Source organism: Notamacropus eugenii, chromosome X (assembly GCF_028372415.1).
Source record: "Notamacropus eugenii isolate mMacEug1 chromosome X, mMacEug1.pri_v2, whole genome shotgun sequence".
Taxonomy (NCBI): domain Eukaryota; kingdom Metazoa; phylum Chordata; class Mammalia; order Diprotodontia; family Macropodidae; genus Notamacropus; species Notamacropus eugenii.
The window spans coordinates 15491952-15499081 of NC_092879.1; the positions used below are offsets into that span (position 1 = coordinate 15491952).

Sequence of the window (7130 nt, forward strand, 5' to 3'; positions counted from 1 at the left end):
TTTCATCTCCTCCTTTTAAAAGACCAATTCATGTGCAGCAAGATCCAAATTAAAATTGTTTTCAAAATATTTCTACCTCAAATTGGCCTCGTAAATTTCAAAATATAATTGAATTTTAGAAATACAATCTGAGAAATACAGTTTTAACACACACAACACATTTCAGATGACATCAATGGCATTTCCAGATTATCACATATAAAAATTATCCATCTTATTACTTCTGGCATTCAAAAACCACTTCAAAGTTAACAAGTGCATTATATTCTAGAGAGATAATAATAATATTTTATGTAACATATGCCAGTCATTAAGTTAAGCTTTTTGCTATCATTTTATCACTTTGATCCTGTAACAACAACCATGCTTATTTTTCCCTCTACAAATCAGGAAACTGGTGAAACACAGTTACAATACATTTTTGCAACTGGAACAGAGAAGAGGGAAGTTTACCAACAGCAGGAAGGGTGATGTCCTAGTGGTAATAATTCTTGGAGGTGAGGAACTTCCAGGCTGGTGGAAGAAGAATGGACACTCCCATGTGGGTTCAGGGACTTACCCAGCATGTGGGCATTCAACGTGGACTTGTACGACATGCCTGAGCAGGCAAGAAGCACCTGGAGGCCACAGATCGCACGATGCGATTGAGCACCTCAGAGACGAATTAGAGAGTGGCTGAACAGGTTGTGCTGTGTGATGGTGATGGAATGCTGTTGTGCCATAAGAAATATTATAAGCTGGATGGTTTCTGAAAAACCTGAGAAGATTCATATATACTGATGCAAATTGAAATGAGCAGAAGCAGGAGAGCATTTCAAACAGTATCAGTAATTTTCTAATATTTATGGACTTTGAGAGACTTAGCTACTTTGAAAAACAAGTTAATAAAAGGCAGTTTCAGAGGAGAAATGATGAAAAATGCCATCCACATCCAAAAAGATAACAGATGAACACTGATTGTAGACTGAAGCAAACTTATTTCACTTTCTTTTTGTTCTTCGCTTTTAGTCATTTTTTTTGCAATTGGCTAACGTGGAAGCAAGATTTGTACCACTTTACATATATAATTGACTTCATATTGCTTGCCTTCGAAATGGAGGGGTGGACAGGCAGAAGGGAGTCAGACAATTTTGTATTAAAATTTTAAAATAAATGAACATTAAAGATGAATTAGTAAATGAAAATAAAATTGCTTGTTTTTATACTTTGACAATATATTTATTGGGAAATGATTCTTAGGGTTATAAGTCTGAATCAGTCACTCAAGAAACATTTATGAAGCCTCTATTATGTGCCGTGTACTAAGCCATGAGAATACAAAAGACAGACAAGAGACAGCCTCTGTTCTCAATGAGCTCAGAGTACAAATAACTATGTATAAACAACCTGTGTATAGGAAAAATGGGAAATAATTTTCATGAAGAACGCTAGAGAATTGAAGTAGACTGAGGAAGATTTCTTATAGCACGTTAGATGTTGCTAGATGTTGAGGGCAACCATAGGTGGAGATGCGGAAGGAGAACATGGTAGGAATAGGGAAGACCTAGGAACAATGCCTGGAGTCTGGAGAAGGAGTATCTTGTTCAAGGAATAGAAAGGAGGCCAGCTTGACAGGATTGCAAAATACGTGGGGAATGGGGTATAAGGTAGAAGAAGACTGAAAGGTAAGAAGGGGGTGAGGATCTCAAGGGCTTTCTGTGCCAAACCAGAGCTTCCTATAAATATGGAGAGAAGACAATAACAGGGAGAAGAGGGAGACCAACAGTGTCAAAGTCTACTGGTCCAGAAGGATGAGGACTGAGAAAAAGTCAATCGATTTGGCAATTAAGAGGTGGTTAGTGACTTTAGAGGGAGCATTGTCACTTGAATGGTGAAATAGATAGCCTGAATACAAAGAGTTAAGAAGAGAGTGAGAGGAAAAGAAGAGGAAGTACCTGTTGCAGATGATATTCTACAGGACTTTAGCTGCTAAAGGCAGGATAGCTAAGAGATGCAAGATCACATGAGGCTGTATGAGGATGGGGGACCTGTGAGCATGCTTGTAGTCCATGGAGAAGCAGCCAGGAGAGACTGGAGATTCAGAATGTGTGGACAGTAATAGGGCATCAGTCTACTGGGTGATAGGATGACATGGGATCCCTTGAGCCTGCTGAAGGGTTTGCTTGGAGAAGTAAAGAGCCGCATTATTATGTGAGAATTCTTTCTGTTCCCCTCCTCTCAACATTATTGTCTTTCAAAATTCCTGTGGACTGTTGAAGGTACCACCATCCCCCCAATCATCAGGCTCACAACCTAGATGTCATCCTTCACACTTTATGCTCTCACCATTTCCCAAAGCAACAAATTGCCAAGAACTGTCAATTTGACCTTTTTAATAACTCTCATATAGGGCTCCTTATTTCCTCTGACAGTTCCACCATCTTGGTGCAGGCCTTCCAAAATTCATGTGGTGGACTACTGAAGCAGGCTTCTGGTTGGGGTCTCTACCTCCAAAACATCCCCATTCTAGCCTCTCCTACAATGAGCTTTTAAAATAATCTTGCTAAAGAATAAGTGTCACCTTGTATCCTCCCTCCAACCCCAGTTTTTCTCCTCAATGCACTCCAGTGGCTCTCTATCTACTTAGGATCCATCATAAAATCCTCTCTTATAATCAAATTCCTTCATAAACTACATACCCTCAACTTTCCAGTTTCATTACCACTTACACAGTGCCCTTTCTCTCCCCCAGACCTCCCCTCACCCTTATGATAAGTAATTGCTGCAGAGTGGTGTGTTTGGAAGGGACTGCCCTGCAGAAAGAGATCTTAAGCTAGAAAACCATCTTAAAAACATAAGAGATCAGAACTCCTCCCAAGATGGTTGTCTGAATCGGAGGCACATGGTCCACATTCCACATGACTACTGAGGAAAAACCATGACCTTTGGACAAAATGATAAAGAAATCCAATGAGAAATTGCAGTGGCTGACTTCATCCAAACACATACTGCACACATGAAAATAAAAGCCCTGCACCCCAATTCCACCACCAATAGTTTCACTGTATGAGAATGGAGTGAAGGAAGAAATGTCTCCAAGGCTTTTAATTCCTCTTATTATCCCTGAACCATGTTTTCTCCATCCCTCTCCAACTGATATACTCGATTCAAAACAAATCCACCTTTCTCCTTTGAGACACTACCAACATTCTCAAATTTATATCTATTGCCTTAGTTCTCTCTCTGCTCAGTCATTCCTTTAATGACTTCATTGAATAGACAGGATCATACTACCCTAGATATGGAGATGGGAAGGACCTCAGAAAACATTTAATCCAATCCCCACATGTTACAGAGGAGATTTTCCCAAGTTCATGCACAAAATTTATATGTAGAGCCTCAAGGAACATGGGAGGGACAAAAAAAAAAACAATGAGGAGAAAAATGTCTTAAAAAGCAGAACTGAGAAACTGGAAAAGACACACAAAAATTCACTGAAGATAAAAAACTCCTTGCAAAGTAGAATTGCCCAAATGGAAAAGGAGGAAGCTCATTGAAAAAAAATAATTCCTTAAAAATGAGAATTGAGCAAATCGAAGCTGAAGACCTCTTGATATATCAAGAAATAATTAAGCCAAACAAAAAGAATAAAGAAATGGAAGACGATGTGAAATGTTTCTTTGGAGAAACAAATGACCTGGAAAAGAGATCCAGGAGGAGAGAGAGGCAGAAGGCATGTCGATGAAGTGAGATGAGAGAGCTCTGAGCAAATGGCCTCAATATTCTCAGTAAACTCTGAGCTACGGTTCTCAGCTGTTAGAGAAAAAGAAGGGAAAGTCTTTGAGGAGAGATGAAAATGTTTGTAGTAGTTTTTGTGCTGATTGTGATCACGAGTTAATGAGGGCAGTACATCTCCCTGATGCAGGGAGAACCTAGCAGAAGATCTGCCATCTCCCAAATCTGTGCTTGTTCTTTCAGTGGTTGTTCCTCACACCAGAATGATTCTCCCTAATCATTTCTGTCATCTGACTACTCTGGCTTTCTTCAAGTCTAAGCCAAAGCCTCACCATCTATTGGAAACTTTTCCTTTCCCTGCAAATTTCTAGCACTTACGTTATTTCCAATATTTCCTCTGTATAACTTGTTTGTTCATTGTTGTTTCATTGCTGACACCCACATTAACCTGTGAAATCCTTGAGAAATCAGGGGCTGTCTTAGAGTTCTTCATATTTCCAGTGATGCAGAGAGCCTGGCACGTAGCAAGCAGCTTTAAAAATGTCAGTTGACTGAATGGAACTTGGTTGTCCCCTGTTTCTCCTGATGTTGCTTCCTTGTCCGCTAAGGGCATAAAAATTCTTGCCAATGGAAAAAAAAATCAAAAAACAAAATAGTGTGATTGGTCGCTAGGGCAGGGAGGTGCTCTCCCAGATCTCGGAACCTGCGGGCTCCAGGAGCCACTCGCCTCCCCATATCTTACATATCTTACATAGCCCGTATCTTACAAGCCCAACTTGAATGCCCACATGGAGGGCGATGACCTGAACCTGCCTGGGAGTTTCCAATCTTCTTCCACCAAGCTTGCGGCCTCCACCCAGTACCGGTAGTTCACCAACGATTATGGACACCCCCATTCTAGGCTACACTAAGGGCACAGGGAGCAAAGAGGCACCCCAAAACACATACAAAGAACTGGTAGCTCTTGTCAAAGAACTAGGCAAAGAGATCAGACCCGCCTATATGGGGAAAAAAAGAACCACGAAGAGGCTAAAGAGAGGCATCATTCATGCTCCAGGATTAGTCCGAGAATGCCCAGCAGAGTCTGAAAGAAATGCAAAATCCTAGTCACCCACTTCACTTCGAACGTTTTACATTTCTTTGTGAAGAAGAGTAACTTGTATTCCTCAGCTGACTTTCAAAATATTCATAAGAATCCTGTATTTTGAATGGTCTGAAAGTTTGGGTTCTTTCCACTTTTCTTTCTTTTATCCCCACTTCAGGCTGGAAGAATAGAAAAAAAGGCAATTTTGCAGTTAAGTTTTGTATTATAAGTAGTTAGGAACAACCTAGGTCACTTTAAAAAAAATCATTGAGTCCAGAAATGGCATGGAGAAAGTTTTGCTTATGTGGCTGCCTACTATAGCTTACTGTCCTGCTAACCTGCTCCAATCTTTTGCTTCCCTTGAGTACACTTAAAACCACACACATTGTCGTTATTTTGCACCTTTTCCAGTACTTCCAATAATGCCTAAGGACTTGTTCATGAGTCAGTGCTGACTCATGTTAGTGCTGATGGCATCTCCCAGTTAGGTTCACATGATAGAGACTCTAATTTAAAACAGGAATTTGTTTGTTTGTTTGTTTGTTTGTTTTGTTTTTGGTGTGTGAGCATTCGCATGACTGTTCTTCCTTTCAAGTCAAGTTAAAATGCATGAGTTGTAAATACGGATGACTGATCAGCGTACTAAAATATTAAGGACTCAGAGAGTTACTTTTCAGATGAAAACTGTAGATTTCAGGTCTTGAGTCTGTCATAGAATATTTTTAAAAAATCTGGATAAATGAATAAAACTGTTGCATGAATCTATCTAGGTATTTGTAACATGATGTAATAAAGCTAATTTTCATTAACAAAAAATAAATTCCAATTACTGGGGACTCAGGACCTCTTCAAGCTGGTGAATTCCTGAAAGCCACGCAATTCCTCATATTGTTCCCTGGCAGCCTGCTCTGATAAGCAGTTGTTTGTATATAGAGAGGAGGGAGTCTGTGTCCAGTGTTGACCTGAAAGTTTGGTTTAAAGGTGCACACAGACTAAATGCAACTTGTTTATTCCCTTAAAGCTAGCGGTTACATGGTCATGGAGTCAGACAGAAACTTCTGACTGACTAATAGAATAATGATCTGGCTTAAATCTGTTTTTGGACAATCCCAGGATATCTATGTCTCTCAGATTTCTTGTCTCTATATGTGTTTAACTATATCATGAGAAAGGAATTTTATTAATTAAATAATTTGTAAATAGAGTAATATGAGAGAGTTGGCAAAGTGTCAGTTGAAATTACAACCTAGGATGTCTGTGTTTTCTTTATCATTAACATGCCATAACATAATATATGTCTACAAAATATAAAGATAAGGAAAAAATATCATTCAAGATAGTGTCTCAGATTAAGGGTCTCATAAAGAATGCTAAGGCATCCCCATCTGGCCTTGTTGATATAGGGAGAGGTATTCTTGGAGTTTATGTCAGAAGACAAGGAGGCTGTTAGGTCCAGGCTCTTCTTCTAATTGATTAATTCAAGCTCTAGCCCTTATTAAAGTGAAAAAATGATATTACATGATTATCACCAGTCATAGTTGTATTTCTTTGCTGTGTTAGTTCAAAGCAAACCTGCTACTCTTAACTGTCCAGTGACTTCCCAGTACTTCATTTCATCCCAGCACTGACCCTGAATTAAGAGACTTCTGGTGCTCAAGTACCCTCTAGCAGTTTGCACAAGAGAGATACTCAGGGACTTCTGGATTGACTAAAACTGTCCAAAGGAAGCCTCCTCCTGACTGTAGGACCTGCAAGGCCAAACCTTTTCTTGTATGTAAGAGTCACAGATAAAAAAAGACCTAGCAACAACTAAATACAGGAAAGAGTTGAGAAAATTGGGAAAACTATTCTCAGATAAAAAAATTTGAGGAAGAGCAGTGTTGATGATCAACAAAGTTTGAGTTAAGCAGTTGCTCGATTTTAAGATTTTAAGTCAAATTGCTGTAGACCCGGAACGATTTGTTGAGTACCTACTGAATGTTCAGCATAATGTTAGGCTGTGCCAAGCAATGGTGGGGAATAGAGTGAGTAACGGTGGGCATTAGAGGGAACAGCTCCCCCATCAACCCTAGCAAGTTCCCAAACTAGATGGGCTGGCTCTGTCCTTCTCCTTCCTATTTCCTTTCTTTCCCTTTGAATCATAATTCAACCAAATTAGACATTCCGTTGGAATTATAGCACTGGATACACGAACATGGATGTGTGGGATTCAGAAAGGGAAATGTCTAATGGAAATGGGGGTATATATTACCGCACTTAGTACACAGGTCTTTGAACAAATTAAGTGCTGAACAAATGCTCATTCATTCTTTCATGGCCAGCATTACAAAGC

General features: G+C 39.6%; 1 pseudogene; it reads left to right on the forward strand.

The window, feature by feature from the left end:
- The first annotated feature begins 564 nt into the window (after window positions 1-564).
- Window positions 565-4821, forward strand: LOC140516263 (cyclin-dependent kinase 2-associated protein 1 pseudogene; annotated as a pseudogene).
- Window positions 4822-7130: the final 2309 nt, after the last annotated feature.